The following is a 20,914-nucleotide window of genomic DNA, read 5'->3' on the forward strand; positions in this document are numbered from 1 at the left end:
TTAGGTGTACACGTGTTCCTTGTATAAAAAAACTAAAGTTGAGAGCATTTAAATGGTTTAATACATTTCATAGATTAGCTTGTGAATAAAGGGCAGGGGACGTAGCTGATAGAGTTCTGAGCTCTGTTGTGTGATTTACGTGATCGACTTAAAGCAACACATTGTAGCCAAGTTGGCCCTTGACTGGCAGACAGACAGACGGAGAGCTGTGAAAGAGAAACAGGTCCGTCCACAGGTCAGAGACGCACCATGGGGGAGACGACCAGCGTAGCATCGCTGTGGCAGTCAGTGGGTCCGGCTTTCGCTGTCTCTTTCAGGGGCCGGGTCAGCGTGTAGTGGTGGTGTACTCCAGGAGTAAGCAGGGTCAGCGGAGTGCCCTATAAGCAGTGGGCTTAGTTATCTGTGGGCAGCTGCCAGGGTCGGGTGCTGCTCTACAGCCCTCTGTCTCAGGCCTGCAGCAGGAGGAGAAAGAGAGGGGAAAGAGGTGGTCAGGGAAAAGTCACGTGGGGCCCAGTGAGTATCATGCCAGGATGATAGAGACTGGTGACCAGCTGCAGGGATGGGTGAGGGAGGGAGGGAGGGAGGGAGGGAGAGAGAGGGGTGGACACATCCACAGGGAGAGGGGTGGACACACCCACCCACAGGGAGAGGGGTAGGGACACACACCCACAGGGAGAGGGGTAGGGACACACACACCCACAGGGAGAGGGGTAGGGACACACACACCCACAGGGAGAGGGGTAGGGACACACACACCCACAGGGAGAGGGGTAGGGACACACACACCCACAGGGAGAGGGGTAGGGACACACACACCCACAGGGAGAGGGGTAGGGACACACACACCCACAGGGAGAGGGGTAGGGACACACACACCCACAGGGAGAGGGGTAGGGACACACACACCCACAGGGAGAGGGGTAGGGACACACACACCCACAGGGAGAGGGGTAGGGACACACACACCCACAGGGAGTGGGGTAGGGACACACACACCCACAGGGAGAGGGGTAGGGACACACACACCCACAGGGAGAGGGGTAGGGACACACACACCCACAGGGAGAGGGGTAGGGACACACACACCCACAGGGAGAGGGGTAGGGACACACACACCCACAGGGAGAGGGGTAGGGACACACACACCCACAGGGAGAGGGGTAGGGACACACACACCCACAGGGAGAGGGGTAGGGACACACACACCCACAGGGAGAGGGGTAGGGACACACACACCCACAGGGAGTGGGGTAGGGACACACACACCCACAGGGAGTGGGGTAGGGACACACACACCCACAGGGAGAGGGGTAGGGACACACACACCCACAGGGAGAGGGGTAGGGACACACACCCACAGGGAGAGGGGTAGGGACACACACACCCACAGGGAGAGGGGTAGGGACACACACACCCACAGGGAGAGGGGTAGGGACACACACACACCCACAGGGAGAGGGGTAGGGACACACACACACCCACAGGGAGAGGGGTAGGGACACACACACATCCACAGGGAGAGGGGTAGGGACACACACACATCCACAGGGAGAGGGGTAGGGACACACACACATCCACAGGGAGAGGGGTAGGGACACACACACATCCACAGGGAGAGGGGTAGGGACACACACACATCCACAGGGAGAGGGGTAGGGACACACACACATCCACAGGGAGAGGGGTAGGGACACACACACACCCACAGGGAGAGGGGTAGGGACACACACACACCCACAGGGAGAGGGGTAGGGACACACACACACCCACAGGGAGAGGGGTAGGGACACACACACACCCACAGGGAGAGGGGTAGGGACACACACACACCCACAGGGAGAGGGGTAGGGACACACACACACCCACAGGGAGAGGGGTAGGGACACACACACACACACACACAGGGAGAGGGATAGGGACACACACACACAGGGAGAGGGATAGGGACGGACACACACGGAGAGGGGTAGGGACACACACACACACACACAGGGAGAGGGGTAGGGACACACACACACACACACACAGGGAGAGGGGTAGGGACACACACACACACACACACAGGGAGAGGGGTAGGGACACACACACACACACAGGGAGAGGGGTAGGGACACACACACACAGGGAGAGGGGTAGGGACACACACACACACACACACAGGGAGAGGGGTAGGGGGACACACACACACACAGGGAGAGGGGTAGGGGGACACACACACACAGGGAGAGGGGTAGGGGGACACACACAGGGAGAGGGGTAGGGGGACACACACAGGGAGAGGGGTAGGGACACACACACACAGGGAGAGGGGTAGGGGGACACACACACACAGGGAGAGGGGTAGGGGGACACACACACACACAGGGAGACGGGTAGGGACACACACACACCCAGGGAGAGGGGTAGGGACAAACACACAGGGAGAGGGGTAGGGACACACACAGGGAGAGGGGTAGGGACACACACACACACAGGGAGAGGGGTAGGGACACACACACACACACAGGGAGAGGGGTAGGGACACACACACACACACACACACAGGGAGAGGGGTAGGGACACACACAGGGAGAGGGGTAGGGACACACACACACACACACAGGGAGAGGGGTAGGGACACACACACAGGGAGAGGGGTGGGGACACACACACACACACAGGGAGGGGGGTGGGGACACCCACACACACACACACACACACACAGGGAGGGGGGTGGGGACACACACACAGGGAGAGGGGTGGGGACACACACACACACAGGGAGAGGGGTGGGGACACACACACAGGGAGAGGGGTGGGGACACACACACACACACAGGGAGAGGGGTGGGGACACACACACACACACACACAGGGAGAGGGGTAGGGACACACACAGGGAGGGGTGGGGACACACACACACACAGGGAGAGGGGTGGGGACACACACACACACACACACACAGGGAGAGGGGTGGGGACACACACAGGGAGAGGGGTAGGGGGACACACACAGGGAGAGGGGTAGGGACACACACACACAGGGAGAGGGGTAGGGGGACACACACACACAGGGAGAGGGGTAGGGGGACACACACACACACAGGGAGAGGGGTAGGGACACACACACACACAGGGAGAGGGGTAGGGACAAACACACAGGGAGAGGGGTAGGGACACACACAGGGAGAGGGGTAGGGACACACACACACACAGGGAGAGGGGTAGGGACACACACACACACACACAGGGAGAGGGGTAGGGACACACACACACACACAGGGAGAGGGGTAGGGACACACACAGGGAGAGGGGTAGGGACACACACACACACACACAGGGAGAGGGGTAGGGACACACACACAGGGAGAGGGGTGGGGACACACACACACACACAGGGAGGGGGGTGGGGACACCCACACACACACACACACACACACAGGGAGGGGGGTGGGGACACACACACACACACAGGGAGAGGGGTGGGGACACACACACACACAGGGAGAGGGGTGGGGACACACACACACACAGGGAGAGGGGTGGGGACACACACACACACACAGGGAGAGGGGTGGGGACACACACACACACACACACAGGGAGAGGGGTAGGGACACACACAGGGAGGGGTGGGGACACACACACACACAGGGAGAGGGGTGGGGACACACACACACACACACACAGGGAGAGGGGTGGGGACACACACACACACACAGGGAGAGGGGTGGGGACACACACACACACAGGGAGAGGGGTGGGGACACACACACAGGGAGAAAGGTTGGGACACACACACACACACACACACAGGGAGAGGGGTGGACACACACACACACACAGAGGGAGAGGGGTGGACACACACACACAGGGAGAGGGGTGGACACACACACACAGGGAGAGGGGTGGACACACACACACACAGGGAGAGGGGTGGACACACACACACACACACACACACAGGGAGAGGGGTGGGGACACACACACACACGGAGAGGGGTGGGGACACACACACACACACAGGGAGAGGGGTGGGGACACACACACAGGGAGAGGGGTGGGGACACACACACACACACAGGGAGAGGGGTGGGGACACACACACACACACACAGGGAGAGGGGTGGACACACAGGGAGAGGGGTGGACACACAGGGAGAGGGGTGGGGACACACACACAGGGAGAGGGGTGGGGACACGCACACACACACACAGGGAGAGGGGTGGGGACACGCACACACACACACAGGGAGAGGGGTGGGGACACGCACACACACACACAGAAGGAGAGGGGTGGGGAGACACACACACACACACAAGGAGAGGGGTGGGGACACACACACACACAGGGAGAGGGGTGGGGACACACACACACACAGGGAGAGGGGTGGGGGACACACACACACACAGGGAGAGGGGTGGGGGACACACACACACACAGGGAGAGGGGTGGGGACACACACACACACACACACACACAGGGAGAGGGGTGGGGACACACACACACACAGGGAGAGGGGTTTGGACACACACACACAGGGAGAGGGGTGGACACACACACACACACACACCCATACACAGGGAGAGGGGTGGGGACACACACACACACACACACACAGGGAGAGGGGTGGGGACACACACACACAGGGAGAGGGGTAGACACACACACACACAGGGAGAGGGGTGGGGACACACACACACACACACACAGGGAGAGGGGTGGGGACACACACACACACACAGGGAGAGGGGTGGGGACACACACACACACACACAGGGAGAGGGGTGGGGACACACACACACACAGGGAGAGGGGTGGGGACACACACACACACAGGGAGAGGGGTGGGGACACACACACACAGGGAGAGGGGTGGGGACACACACACACAGGGAGAGGGGTGGGGAGACACACACACACAGGGAGAGGGGTGGGGACACACACACACACACACACACACGGAGAGGGTGGGGACACACACACACACAGGGACAGGGTTGGGGACACACACACAGGGAGAGGGGTGGACACACACACACACAGGGAGATGGGTGGACACACACACACACACACACACAGGGAGAGGGGTGGACACACACAGGGAGAGGGGTGGACACACAGACACACAGGGAGAGGGTTGGACACACAGGGAGTGGGGTGGACACACAGGGAGAGGGGTGGACACACACACACAGGGAGAGGGGTGGACACACACACACACAGGGAGAGGGGTGGATACACACACAGGGAGAGGGGTGGACACACACACAGGGAGAGGGGTGGACACACACACACAGGGAGAGGGGTGGACACACACACACACAGGGAGAGGGGTGGACACACACACACAGGGAGAGGGGTGGACACACACACACACAGGGAGAGGGGTGGACACACACACACACAGGGAGAGGGGTGGGCACACACACACACAGGGAGAGGGGTGGACACACACACACACAGGGAGAGGGGTGGGCACACACACACACAGGGAGAGGGGTGGGCACACACACACACACAGGGAGAGGGGTGGACACACACACACACAGGGAGAGGGGTGGACACACACACACACACAGGGAGAGGGGTGGACACACACACACACACACAGGGAGAGGGGTCGACACACACAGGGAGAGGGGTGGACACACACACACACAGGGAGAGGGGTGGACACACACACACACAGGGAGAGGGGTGGACACACACACACAGGGAGAGGGGTGGGTACACACACACACACACAGGGAAAGGGGTGGGGACACACACACACAGGGAGAGGGGTGGGGACACACACACACAGGGAGAGGGGTGGGGACACACACACACAGGGAGAGGGGTGGGGACACACACACACAGGGAGAGGGGTGGGGACACACACACACACAGGGAGAGGGGTGGGGACACACACACACAGGGAGAGGGGTGGACACACACACACACACACACAGGGAGAGGGGAGGGGACACAAGAAACACATAGGGAGTGGCGTGGGGACACTCACACAGGGACAGGGGTGGGGACACACACACACAGGGAGAGGGGTGGGGACACACACACACAGGGAGAGGGGTGGGGACACACACACACACACACAGGGAGAGGGGTGGGGACACACACACACACAGGGAGAGGGGTGGGGACACACACACAGGGAGAGGGGTGGGGACACACACACACAGGGAGAGGGGTGGGGACACACACACACAGGGAGAGGGGTGGGGACACACACACACAGGGAGAGGGGTGGGGACACACACACACAGGGAGAGGGGTGGGGACACACACACACAGGGAGAGGGGTGGGGACACACACACACACAGGGAGAGGGGAGGGGACACACACACAGAGAGAGAGGGGTGGACACTCACTCTCACACACACACACACACACACAGGGAGAGGGGTGGGGACACACACAGGGAGAGGGGTGGGGACACACACACAGGGAGAGGGGTGGGGACACACACACAGGGAGAGGGGTGGGGGGACACACACACAGGGACAGGGGTGGGGGGACACACACACACACACACACAGGGAGAGGGGTGGGGACACACACACACGGAGAGGGGTGGGGACACACACACACACACACAGGGAGAGGGGTGGGGACACACACACACACAGGGAGAGGGGTGGGGACACACACACACACAGGGAGAGGGGTGGGGACACACACACACACACAGGGAGAGGGGTGGGGACACACACACACACACAGGGAGAGGGGTGGGGACACACACACACACACAGGGAGAGGGGTGGGGACACACACACACACAGGGAGAGGGGTGGGGACACACACACACACACAGGGAGAGGGGTGGGCACACACACACACACACACAGGGAGAGGGGTGGGCACACACACACACACACACACAGGGAGAGGGATGGGGACACACACACACACACACACACAGGGAGAGGGGTGGGGACACACACACACACTCAGGGAGAGGGGTGGGGACACACACACACACACACAGGGAGAGGGGTGGGGACACACACACACACACACAGGGAGAGGGGTGGGGACACACACACACAGGGAGAGGGGTGGGGACACACACACACACACAGGGAGAGGGGTGGGGACACACACACACACACAGGGAGAGCGGTGGGGACACACACACACACACAGGGAGAGGGGTGGGGACACACACACACACACAGGGAGAGGGGTGGGGACACACACACACACAGGGAGAGGGTTGGGGACACACACACACACAGGGAGAGGGTTGGGGACACACACACACACAGGGAGAGGGTTGGGGACACACACACACACAGGGAGAGGGTTGGGGACACACACACACACACACACACACAGGGAGAGGGGTGGGGACACACACACACACACACACACAGGGAGAGGGGTGGGGGGACACACACAGGGAGAGGGTTGGGGACACACACACACACACAGGGAGAGGGTTGGGGACACACACACACACACAGGGAGAGGGGTGGGGACACACACACACAGGGAGAGGGGTGGGGACACACCCACACACTGAGAGGGGTGGACACACACACACACGCAGGGAGAGGGGTGGGGACACACACACACACACAGGGAGAGGGGTGGGGACACATACACACACACACACAGGGAGAGGGGTGGAGGGAGGAGGTGGACATGGAGGGGGGAGAGCAAGAATCGTTACAACACTGTGCATATTTGTAATGTCTTTATTCTTTTGGAACTTCTGTGAGTGTAATGTCTACTGTTCATTTTTATTGTTTATTACACTTTTGTATATTATCTACTTCAGTTGCTTTGGCATTGTTAACATATGTTTCCCATGCCAATAAAGCCCATTGAATTGAGAGGGGGTGAGAGAGAGGGGGAGGGAGGGAGAAGAGGTGTTGGTGCCAGAGGAAGAGGCCTGGCTGATTCATGTTCTGAGAAAGAAGAGGCAGAAGAGCAGACATGCAGGCGACAGAAGACACACCCACAGTGTAACCCGATAGACATCAGCCGGATGGGAACTAACCTCTCCTAGGGGCAGGACCGCACTCATACTTGCACACTAGCTAACACTCATTACATTCAGGAATGCATACACGTATGGCATGCATACGCACCTCTGCATGCACTGTGAACAAACACAAGTGCACGCAAGCTGGCATACTGTACACACTCGTGTCCACAGACAACCATGTGCTTGTACGCACCCTTACACTAATGCACTGAATGTACAAAACCATGACTGACTGACCAGTGAAACCAGGTAAAAGCTATGATCCCTTATTAATGTCACTGAATCCATCTCAATCAGTGTAGTTGAAGGGGAGACAGGTTTTTAAGCTTTGAGACAGTTGAGACATGGATTGTGTATGTGTGCCATTCAGAGGGTGAATGGGCAAGTCCAAAGATTGAACTGCCTTTTTAACAGGGTATGTTAGTAGGAGCCAGGCGCACTGGTTGGTGTCAGGAACTGCAACGCTGCTGGGTTTTCCACACAAGTTTCCCATGTGTATCAAGAATGGTCCACCACCAAAAGGACATCCAGCTAACTTGACACAACTGTGGGAAGCATTGGAGTCAACATAGGCCAGCATCCCTGTGAACGCTTTCAACACCTTGTAGAGTCCATGCCCTGATGAATTGAGGCTGTTCTGAGGGCAACAACGGGGGTGCAACTCAATATTAGGAAGCTTTTCTTAATGTTTTGTACACTGTGTGCAATACACACACTTATCAGCCATGGGATGATATCCAGGTCACAGCAGGGATGACAGGCCTGTAGTGTATTGATCTGAAAGATCCTCCTCCTGCTTTCCAGACAGACTCTGTTGTGACTGGTTGAGTAGTACGTTTCGGTTCTGCTCTACTCTTCTCTGCCGTACAAGGGGTTTGTCTTGTGAGGCTTTCAGTTCATACTGCAAGGCTATGTCTCAAATGCTGCCCTCTTCCCTATATACACTGCTCAAAAAAATAAAAAAGGCAACACTAAAATAACACATCCTAGATCTGAATGAATGAAATATTCTTATTAAATACTTTTTTCTTTACATAGTTGATTGTGCTGACAACAAAATCACACAAATTATCAATGGAAATCAAATTTATCAACCCATGGAGGTCTGGATTTGGAGTCACACAAAATTAAAGTGGAAAACCACACTACAGGCTGATCCAACTTTGATGTAATGTCCTTAAAACAAGTCAAAATGAGGCTCAGTAGTGTGTGGCCTCCACGTGCCTGTATGACCTCCCTACAACGCCTGGGCATGCTCCTGAGGAGGTGGCGGATGGTCTCCTGAGGGATCTCCTCCCAGACCTGGACTAAAGCATCCGCCAACTCCTGGACAGGCTGTGGTGCAAAGCCACGTTGGTGGATGGAGCGAGACATGATGTCCCAGATGTGCTCAATTGGATTCAGGTCTGGGGAACGGGCGGGCCAGTCCATAGTCAATGCCTTCCTCTTGCAGGAACTGCTGACACACTCCAGACACATGAGGTCTAGCATTGTCTTGCATTAGGAGGAACCCAGGGCCAACCGCACCAGCATATGGTCTCACAAGGGGTCTGAGGATCTCATCTCGGTACCTAATGGCAGTCAGGCTACCTCTGGCGAGCACATGGAAGGCTGTGCTGCCCCCCAAAGAAATGCCACCCCACACCATGACTGACCCAAACCGGTCATGCTGGAGGATGTTGCAGGCAGCAGAACGTTCTCCACGGCGTCTCCAGACTGTCACGTCTGTCACGTGCTCAGTGTGAACCTGCTTTCATCTGTGAAGAGCACAGGGCGCCAGTGGCGAATTTGCCAATCTTGGTCTTCTCTGGCAACTGAAAAACGTCCTGCACGGTGTTGGGCTGTAAGCACAACCCCCACCTGTGGACGTCGGGCCCTCATACCACCCTCATGGAGTCTGTTTCTGACCGTTTGAGCAGACACATGCACATTTGTGGCCTGCTGGAGGTCATTTTGCAGGGCTCTGGCAGTGCTCCTCCTTGCACAAAGGCGGAGGTAGCGGTCCTGCTGCTGAGTTGTTGCCCTCCTACGGCCTCCTCCACGTCTCCTGATGTACTGGCCTGTCTCCTGGTAGCGCCTCCATGCTCTGGACACTACGCTGACAGACACAGCAAACCTTCTTGCCACAGCTCGCATTGATGTGCCATCCTGGATGAGCTGCACTACCTGAGCCACTTGTGTGGGTTGTAGATTCCGTCTCATGCTACCACTAGAGTGAAAGCACCGCCAGCATTCAAAAGTGACCAAAACATCAGCCAGGAAGCATAGGAACTGAGAAGTGGTCTGTGGTCCCCACCTGCAGAACCACTGATTTATTGGGGGTATCTTGCTAATTGCCTATAATTTCCACCTGTTGTCTATTCCATTTGCACAACAGCATGTGAAATTGATTGTCAATCAGTGTTGCTTCCTAAGTGGACAGTTTGATTTCACAGAAGTGTGATTGATTTGGAGTTACGTTGTGTTGTTTAAGTGTTCCCTTTATTTTTTTGAGCAATGTATATGACTATGGCCCTTAGGTCTCTGGTCAAAAGTAGTGCACTATATAGGGAATAGGGTGCCATTTGGGACGCATTCTAAGATTATCTCTGCCAGGTGGTGGGAGCAGCCAGGAGTCACATGCCTGATTTACCTGCTGGTTGTTTGCCATGTAGGCTAACTCACTACTGACCCTCTGGCCCAGATGGCCTCCATTTATAGGGATAATCCACCACCAGAAATAAAATAAGAACATGAAACTCCTGTCACTTGGTGAAAGCCTGTGTTCAGTGGGCAAAATAAAAACTTTCCCCGTGATTTAACTTCATGTTGTCCCTCTGTGAAATCCGGAAATTGAGTAGGAACACATCATAGCTACTGTACATGGTTCTTGTCACTGGAGATAGAGGATAACATTTAATAATGCTTTTAAGACAATTACCTACTTCCAGATTGCCAAATCAGCCAATAGATGGTATGGACATACTATCAATATCCTCATGACTAAGTAGAGATTTTGCTTAGATGTGCTTATTCTATACGGTGTACCAAATATTTAAACTCAGTTTCTCTTTCAAGTACTATCTCGCAATGCGGCTTGTGTGTCTGTGGGAAACGTGGGAACTGGCCATTGTTGCCATAGCAACGTACTCTGGGCAGAGAGGAACTGCAAGCTGAACTTGGTGAGACTCTTAAATTGATAGTGCAGTTTGTTTAGGATATTTCACAGGTAGCTAGCTACTGTACTTCACATGCTGATATTGACTTGAATTATTGTGTGTACCTACATTAGTTGGTAGCAACCTTTGCATTATGGGTTTTGTAGTCCACTTGAGCTTCAACCGAGCTTCAACCAACATGTTCCTAGCAATCTTGTTCTAACGACAAAATGAAACATTTGTTCAACAAAAATATTGTTTTCACATAGTAGTGTTAGAGATGGGGGGGATGAATATATTTACATATCAGAATATTATTTTTTCCGTTCTATCATATCATTTTGACAATATGCAAAATTATTGCGCTAGTTGGCTGTACTTGCACCAAAACGCCAATTTTTTTCCTCTGTAGCTTGTTCTCCAGGTTAAATACGGAGCCAATTTGTTTTCAGCACTTTCATTTCCTTTTTGTTGTAAGATTATAACATTTAAAAAAAAATAACAATACAAAACACACATACATGGTGCATTCATTTTGTTACGTTACAGCCTTATTCTAAAATGGATTTACCTTTTTTCCCCTCATCAATCTATACACAATACCCCATAATGATAAAACTAAAACAGTTTAAAAAAAAATCTTTGCACATTTATTCAAAATAAAAAACGTATGTAAATGTGATAAGTATTCAGACCCTTTACTCAGTACTTTGAAGGACATTCAGAAAACTTGTCCCGAAGCCACTCCTGTGTTGTCTTGGCTGTGTGCTTAGGGTCGTTGTCCTGTTGAAAGGTAAACCTTCGCTCAGTCTGAGGTCCTGAGTGCTTTGGAGCAGGTTTTCATCAAGCATCTCTCTGTACTTCGTTCATTGTTCATCTTTCCTTCGATCCTGACTAGTCTCCCAGCCCCTGCCGCTGAAAAACATCCCCACAGCATGATGCTGCCACCACCACGATTCACCGTAGGGATGGTGCCAGGTTTCCTCCAGACGTGACGCTTGGCATTCAGGCCAAAGAGTTCAATCTTGGTTTCATCAGACCAGAGAATCTTGTTTGTCATGGTCTGTGAGTCATTTAGGTGCCTTTTTGGCAAACTCCAAGCTGGCTGTCATGTGCCTTTTACTGAGGAGTGGCTACCGTCTGGCCACTCTACCATAAAGGCCTGATTGGTGGAGTGCTGCAAAGATGGTTCTCCTTCTGGAAGGTTCTCCCTTCTCCACAGAGGAACTCTGGAGCTCTGTCAGTGACCATCGTGTTCTTGGTCATCCATCAATGATGGAGGCCACTGTGTTGTTGGAGACCTTCAATGGTACCGGTCCCCAGATCTGTGGCTCGACACAATCCTGTCTCTGATCTCTACGGACAATTCCTCCGACTTCGTGGCATTGGTTTTTGCTCTGACATGCACTGTCAACTGTGGGACCTTATATAGACAGGTGTGTGCCTTTCCAAATCATGTCCAATCAAATGAGTTTACCACCGATGGAATCCAATAAAGTTGTGGAAACATCTCAGGGATGAACAATGGAAGCAGGATGCACCTGACCTCAATTTAGAGTCTCATAGCAAAGGGTCTGAATACTTATGTAAATCAGTTATTTCTGGGTTGTTTTTTTCCCCATAAATTTGCAAACATTTCTAAACCTGTTTTTGCTTTGTCATCATGGGGTATTGTGTGTAGATTGAGGAAAAAAAATGAAACACTTTAGAATAAGGCAAATAAGTAGCAACATGTGGAAAAGGGGAATGGGTCTGAATACTTTCTGAATGCACTGTACAAAAGACATCACACAAACATCAGCTACATCACACCTTCCCAGACCCACATGCTCACACCCCCATCTCCAGTGCCTGCATCACTACGCCACATGGCCTCAGACTGCACCATTTTGTTTCTCTCCATTGCCCACGCACTTTCAACATTTAGATAATAAAGCATTTCCATTTTCCATTGTGTTAACAAGAAAAGTGTCTCACTGCACCCTCATATGACGTCTTGAAATATGCAGACAGATGGATTAAAATAACATTTACATTGTAATACTTCTGACAGACAACTTTAACTCGGCCCAGCACTTTTATTTCCATGACTGATCAAAACTCATTTTCTCATGGCATTCTTGGCCTTCTGCAGCAAATATATGGTGTGCAATATGTTTGGAACATCGCATCATCACTAAAATATAGTATCGGAAGCGCAATACATATAGAATGGTGAGAATCGCGGTATTGTGATAATATCGTATCGTGAGGTCCCTGGAAGTTCCCAGCCCTAATTAGTATTATTTAACACTGTTAATCATAGGAATTAGTGGTTTGAGGTGGATTATCCTTTTAAGACAGTGATCCCTCTGACTTAGTTGAGTAAACAGGCTCATTCGTAGTGGTGTTCATTTGTTGTTTGGAGCCATTGCATGGTGAACTCTGGATGTACTGCAACTAAAGCAGCTTCCTTGCTGGCTGGGAGTGATTTGAATGTTTCTCTTTGGCATTCAGGCAACCTCCAGACTAGACAGCTCTGTTCCTCTTATGCTGCTATTTGCAGTATTAAAGTAGCTGCCTCACCATGTCTCTGCCATAGAGCCTCTGTCAGCCTCATGTCCTCTAGCTTATCCCACTGTGTGTTTGTGTGTGTGTGACTGTTGGGGTGTGACGCTCACGCTTCCCTCTTCTCACTCTCTCTCTCCCTCTCACTCAGGCAAAGGCTCATCAGTGCCATATTGCCTTCATGATTGCTAGTGGTTGTAATTTAGAATGGGAGCGGTGGGTGAGGGGAGAGATTGAAGGGGAGGGGGGGAAAAAGCAAAACAAATGGATAAGCACCGGCTTTGACCCCATGGCAGGGGAGATTTGTGTACTCAACACCGAATGACTGTGTCACACAGCTCCATTCAAACATTATTGCAGACCCACTCTCTCCCCCTAATAGGGGGTCACTACCGGGCCATATTGGGGGAGGCAAGGGGGGTGTGGAGTCAGTCAAGGGTCACAGATGTATAGATAGCAAACCTCATTGCTTTTCCTGAGATGAGCCACCCAGAGCCAGCTGTAGTTATGAGCCTAGTGGGCCATTAGGAGGCTATGGGACTGGGATAGGATGGGAATTGTTATGGCGTCGGGGAGGGAGGTGAGGTGAAGAGCGATCGTGGCCCTGTGCTTGCCCTTTTCACAGCAGCTGGACCCGGGTGAAGCAAAGTTCTCCTCACTGATGTTGCTGTTTCAGGGGAGGGACGTGTGAAAATATAAGCAACTGATTGGGTTGGGGTGACCGTGTAGTGTTCTCACTGACCTGATTCATTCTGTTCAGTGTGCTAGCAGGTTGGTTGTCTGCCTATGAATGAGTTGTAGGCCTAATTGGAGCCTAATTGTGTTTTTATCTCAGTCACTTTCAAACCGTAATGGCATACGCATGTACCGCTCTCCCTGTGTAGACTAATTACTGAAACGTCTCACATGGATATTAGCTCCCCCTTTTAGCTAACATTACAACCCTCTAGTGTTTGTATCTGCTAAGTAATGCCTTAGCGCAACACAGGACATAAATACAACATACCAGTAAACAAGGATTATGTGCCTTGGGTCAGTGTGGTCTCCCCCACTGCTACATCGCCAGTGTGGTCTCCCCCACTGCTACATCGCCAGTGTGGTCTCCCCCACCGCTACATCGCCAGTGCGGTCTCCCCCACCGCTACATCGCCAGTGTGGTCTCCCCCACCGCTACATCGCCAGTGCGGTCTCCCCCACCGCTGCATAGCCAGTGCGGTCTCCCCCACCGCTGCATAGCCAGTGCGGTCTCCCCCACCGCTGCATCGCCAGTGCGGTCTCCCCCACCGCTACATCGCCAGTGCGGTCTCCCCCACCGCTGCATCGCCAGTGTGGTCTCCCCCACCGCTGCATCGCCAGTGCGGTCTCCCCCACCGCTGCATCGCCAGTGCGGTCTCCCCCACCGCTGCATCGCCAGTGCGGTCTCCCCCACCGCTACATCGCCAGTGCGGTCTCCCCCACCGCTGCATCGCCAGTGTGGTCTCCCCCACCGCTACATAGCCAGTGCGGTCTCCCCCACCGCTGCATAGCCAGTGCGGTCTCCCCCACCGCTACATCGCCAGTGCGGTCTCCCCCACCGCTACATCGCCAGTGCGGTCTCCCCCACCGCTGCATAGCCAGTGTGGTCTCCCCCACCGCTACATCGCCAGTGCGGTCTCCCCCACCGCTGCATAGCCAGTGTGGTCTCCCCCACCGCTACATCGCCAGTGCGGTCTCCCCCACCGCTGCATCGCCAGTGTGGTCTCCCCCACCGCTACATCGCCAGTGCGGTCTCCCCCACCGCTACATCGCCAGTGTGGTCTCCCCCACCGCTGCATAGCCAGTGCGGTCTCCCCCACCGCTACATCGCCAGTGCGGTCTCCCCCACCGCTGCATCGCCAGTGCGGTCTCCCCCACCGCTACATCGCCAGTGCGGTCTCCCCCACCGCTGCATCGCCAGTGCGGTCTCCCCCACCGCTACATCGCCAGTGCGGTCTCCCCCACCGCTGCATCGCCAGTGTGGTCTCCCCCACCGCTGCATAGCCAGTGCGGTCTCCCCCACCGCTGCATAGCCAGTGTGGTCTCCCCCACCGCTACATCGCCAGTGCGGTCTCCCCCACCGCTGCATAGCCAGTGCGGTCTCCCCCACCGCTGCATAGCCAGTGTGGTCTCCCCCACCGCTACATCGCCAGTGCGGTCTCCCCCACCGCTGCATAGCCAGTGTGGTCTCCCCCACCGCTACATCGCCAGTGCGGTCTCCCCCACCGCTGCATCGCCAGTGTGGTCTCCCCCACCGCTACATCGCCAGTGCGGTCTCCCCCACCGCTACATCGCCAGTGTGGTCTCCCCCACCGCTGCATAGCCAGTGCGGTCTCCCCCACCGCTACATCGCCAGTGCGGTCTCCCCCACCGCTGCATCGCCAGTGCGGTCTCCCCCACCGCTACATCGCCAGTGCGGTCTCCCCCACCGCTACATCGCCAGTGCGGTCTCCCCCACCGCTACATCGCCAGTGCGGTCTCCCCCACCGCTGCATCGCCAGTGTGGTCTCCCCCACCGCTGCATAGCCAGTGCGGTCTCCCCCACCGCTGCATCGCCAGTGTGGTCTCCCCCATCGCTGCATCGCCAGTGTGGTCTCCCCCATCGCTGCATCGCCAATGTGGTCTCCCCCACCGCTGCATCGCCAGTGTGGTCTCTCCCACCGCTCCATCGCCAGTGTGGTCTCCCCCACCGCTGCATCGCCAGTGCGGTCTCCCCCACCGCTGCATAGCCAGTGCGGTCTCCCCCACCGCTGCATAGCCAGTGCGTTCTCCCCCACCGCTGCATAGCCAGTGCGGTCTCCCCCACCGCTGCATCGCCAGTGCGGTCTCCCCCATCGCTGCATCGCCAGTGTGGTCTCCCCCATCGCTGCATCGCCAGTGTGGTCTCCCCCACCCCTGCATCGCCAGTGTGGTCTCCCCCACCGCTACATCGCCAGTGTGGTCTCCCCCACCGCTACATCGCCAGTGCGGTCTCCCCCACCGCTGCATCGCCAGTGTGGTCTCCTCCACCGCTGCATCGCCAGTGCGGTCTCCCCCACCGCTGCATCGCCAGTGCGGTCTCCCCCACCGCTACATCGCCAGTGCGGTCTCCCCCACCGCTACATCGCCAGTGCGGTCTCCCCCACCGCTGCATCGCCAGTGTGGTCTCCCCCACCGCTGCATCGCCAGTGCGGTCTCCCCCACCGCTACATCGCCAGTGCGGTCTCCCCCACCGCTGCATCGCCAGTGCGGTCTCCCCCACCGCTGCATCGCCAGTGCGGTCTCCCCCACCTCTACATCGCCAGTGCGGTCTCCCCCACCGCTACATCGCCAGTGCGGTCTCCCCCACCGCTGCATCGCCAGTGCGGTCTCCCCCACCGCTGCATCGCCAGTGCGGTCTCCCTCACCTCTACATCGCCAGTGTGGTCTCCCCCACCGCTGCATAGCCAGTGCGGTCTCCCCCACCGCTACATCGCCAGTGCGGTCTCCCCCACCGCTGTATAGCCAGTGCGGTCTCCCCCACCGCTACATCGCCAGTGCGGTCTCCCCCACCGCTGCATCGCCAGTGTGGTCTCCCCCACCGCTACATCGCCAGTGCGGTCTCCCCCACCGCTACATCGCCAGTGCGGTCTCCCCCACCGCTGCATTGCCAGTGCGGTCTCCCCCACCGCTGCATAGCCAGTGTGGTCTCCCCCACCGCTACATCGCCAGTGCGGTCTCCCCCACCGCTGCATCGCCAGTGTGGTCTCCCCCACCGCTGCATAGCCAGTGCGGTCTCCCCCACCGCTGCATCGCCAGTGTGGTCTCCCCCATCGCTGCATCGCCAGTGTGGTCTCCCCCACCGCTGCATCGCCAATGTGGTCTCCCCCACCGCTGCATCGCCAGTGTGGTCTCCCCCACCGCTCCATCGCCAGTGTGGTCTCCCCCACCGCTCCATCGCCAGTGTGGTCTCCCCCACCGCTGCATCGCCAGTGCGGTCTCCCCCACCGCTGCATAGCCAGTGCGGTCTCCCCCACCGCTGCATCGCCAGTGTGGTCTCCCCCATCGCTGCATCGCCAGTGTGGTCTCCCCCATCGCTGCATCGCCAGTGTGGTCTCCCCCACCGCTGCATCGCCAGTGTGGTCTCCCCCACCGCTGCATCGCCAGTGTGGTCTCCTCCACCGCTGCATCGCCAGTGCGGTCTCCCCCACCGCTGCATCGCCAGTGCGTTCTCCCCCACCGCTACATCGCCAGTGCGGTCTCCCCCACCGCTACATCGCCAGTGCGGTCTCCCCCACCGCTGCATCGCCAGTGTGGTCTCCCCCACCGCTGCATAGCCAGTGCGGTCTCCCCCACCGCTGCATCGCCAGTGTGGTCTCCCCCATCGCTGCATCGCCAGTGTGGTCTCCCCCACCGCTGCATCGCCAATGTGGTCTCCCCCACCGCTGCATCGCCAGTGTGGTCTCCCCCACCGCTCCATCGCCAGTGTGGTCTCCCCCACCGCTGCATCGCCAGTGCGGTCTCCCCCACCGCTGCATAGCCAGTGCGGTCTCCCCCACCGCTGCATCGCCAGTGTGGTCTCCCCCATCGCTGCATCGCCAGTGTGGTCTCCCCCATCGCTGCATCGCCAGTGTGGTCTCCCCCACCGCTGCATCGCCAGTGTGGTCTCCCCCACCGCTGCATCGCCAGTGTGGTCTCCTCCACCGCTGCATAGCCAGTGCGGTCTCCCCCACCGCTACATCGCCAGTGCGATCTCCCCCACCGCTACATCGCCAGTGCGGTCTCCCCCACCGCTACATCGCCAGTGCGGTCTCCCCCACCGCTGCATCGCCAGTGCGGTCTCCCCCACCTCTACATCGCCAGTGTGGTCTCCCCCACCGCTGTATAGCCAGTGCGGTCTCCCTCACCGCTACATCGCCAGTGCGGTCTCCCCCACCGCTGCATAGCCAGTGCGGTCTCCCCCACCGCTGCATCGCCAGTGCGGTCTCCCCCACCGCTACATCGCCAGTGCGGTCTCCCCCACCGCTACATCGCCAGTGCGGTCTCCCCCACCGCTGCATCGCCAGTGTGGTCTCCCCCACCGCTGCATCGCCAGTGTGGTCTCCCCCACCGCTGCATAGCCAGTGTGGTCTCCCCCACCGCTGCATCGCCAGTGTGGTCTCCCCCACCGCTGCATCGCCAGTGTGGTCTCCCCCACCGCTGCATAGCCAGTGCGGTCTCCCCCACCGCTACATAGCCAGTGTGTTCTCCCCCACCGCTACATAGCCAGTGTGGTCTCCCCCACCGCTACATAGCCAGTGTGGTCTCCCCCACCGCTACATAGCCAGTGTGGTCTCCCCCACCGCTGCATAGCCAGTGTGGTCTCCCCCACCGCTGCATTGCCAGTGTGGTCTCCCCCACCGCTGCATCGCCAGTGTGGTCTCCCCCACCGCTGCATAGCCAGTGTGGTCTCCCCCACCGCTGCATAGCCAGTGTGGTCTCCCCCACCGCTGCATCGCCAGTGTGGTCTCCCCCACCGCTACATCGCCAGTGCGGTCTCCCCCACCGCTGCATCGCCAGTGTGGTCTCCCCCACCACTGCATAGCCAGTGCGGTCTCCCCCACCGCTACATAGCCAGTGTGGTCTCCCCCACCGCTGCATCGCCAGTGTGGTCTCCCCCACCGCTGCATAGCCAGTGTGGTCTCCCCCACCGCTGCATAGCCAGTGTGGTCTCCCCCACCGCTACATAGCCAGTGCGGTCTCCCCCACCGCTGCATAGCCAGTGCGGTCTCCCCCACCGCTACATAGCCAGTGCGGTCTCCCCCACCGCTACATCGCCAGTGCGGTCTCCCCCACCGCTACATCGCCAGTGCGGTCTCCCCCACCGCTGCATCGCCAGTGCGGTCTCCCCCACCGCTACATCGCCAGTGCGGTCTCCCCCACCGCTGCATCGCCAGTGCGGTCTCCCCCACCGCTGCATAGCCAGTGTGGTCTCCCCCACCGCTACATCGCCAGTGCGGTCTCCCCCACCGCTACATCGCCAGTGCGGTCTCCCCCACCGCTACATCGCCAGTGCGGTCTCCCCCACCGCTACATCGCCAGTGTGGTCTCCCCCACCGCTACATCGCCAGTGCGGTCTCCCCCACCGCTACATCGCCAGTGTGGTCTCCCCCACCGCTACATCGCCAGTGCGGTCTCCCCCACCGCTACATCGCCAGTGCGGTCTCCCCCACCGCTACATCGCCAGTGCGGTCTCTCCCACCGCTGCGTAGCCAGTGTGGTCTCCCCCACCGCTGCATCGCCAGTGCGGTCTCCCCCACCGCTACATCGCCAGTGCGGTCTCCCCCACCGCTACATCGCCAGTGCGGTCTCTGTGTAGAGAGGCGCTGGCCAGGTCAGAGAGGTGTCTGAGAAGTGAGACATTTCTCTCAGTAGTGGACAGTGGACACCACTGGGGTCCAGAAAGAGGTCCATATCCCAGAGCCATGATGACAATGTCTTTGAAGCCTGTTGAGTATCAGGTTTGCAATAGAGAGAGCAGATATTTGTTAGCAGTCTGCTAAGCCATTGGATCAAGTAGTGTTTAGGAAAGTATTGATGGACAATACAGGGCTGATTTATTTGTTAGTAGACTAAACCATATTATGGTGGAGTCTGGGGAAAGTGCAGGTTGATTTGCATTGGAGACAGCTATTGTTTACATTTAACCCAATGCATTACCTGGAGTCCTTAGATAGGAGACATCATTTGAATTTACTTCTACTCTGTGCTCAAAGGCCATGTCCATTGACCTATACTTCTCTCAGGTTATGGATGTATTTGGCCTATGCTTGGCCTTTAAATAGGGATGTAGTATGAGCAGGTTGTTAGTGTTGGTGTGTCACTAATGAAATCTAACAGAGCTCATATTTCACTGGCCAGGTGTCCCCACTTGCCCTAGAGGTGTATGAGTCACACCCCCACACACACACAGACAGCATCTGGGCAGTAGTCTGGTGGACTGCCATTATCAGGCTGACTGGGGTTAAAGTGGCTGCGGCACGAGAGAGTGATGAGAATGCTTGTTGGCGTAGAATGACTGCGGGGCTATGTAGAACTAGAACCCAGCAAATAGGGCCAATGTGTTCTCCATCTGGGAAGTCTTTAGCTGGCACACACACGGCCAACTCGTACCTTTTTGATACAGTGATTACTGATTTAGCCTTTTACCTCATTAACCTCCCTACTGTATGGTGCTTCACTGCTTCTAACAGCTAGACCGGCAGGAAGCATGTCTATTTAAACCAAAATCCCAACGCG

The 20,914-nt window shown here is 56.9% G+C and overlaps 1 protein-coding gene across 4 annotated transcripts in view; it reads left to right on the forward strand.

Moving 5' to 3' along the window:
* The window catches only part of kat6a (lysine acetyltransferase 6A), a 51,839-nt gene that overhangs the window by 4,469 nt on the left and 26,456 nt on the right, over window positions 1-20,914 (forward strand). The gene's annotated exons all lie outside the window — the stretch shown is intronic.

The sequence above is a fragment of the Oncorhynchus mykiss genome, chromosome 11 (genome assembly GCF_057628025.1).
Source record: "Oncorhynchus mykiss isolate SJ-2025 chromosome 11, ASM5762802v1, whole genome shotgun sequence".
In the NCBI taxonomy this organism is placed as follows: domain Eukaryota; kingdom Metazoa; phylum Chordata; class Actinopteri; order Salmoniformes; family Salmonidae; genus Oncorhynchus; species Oncorhynchus mykiss.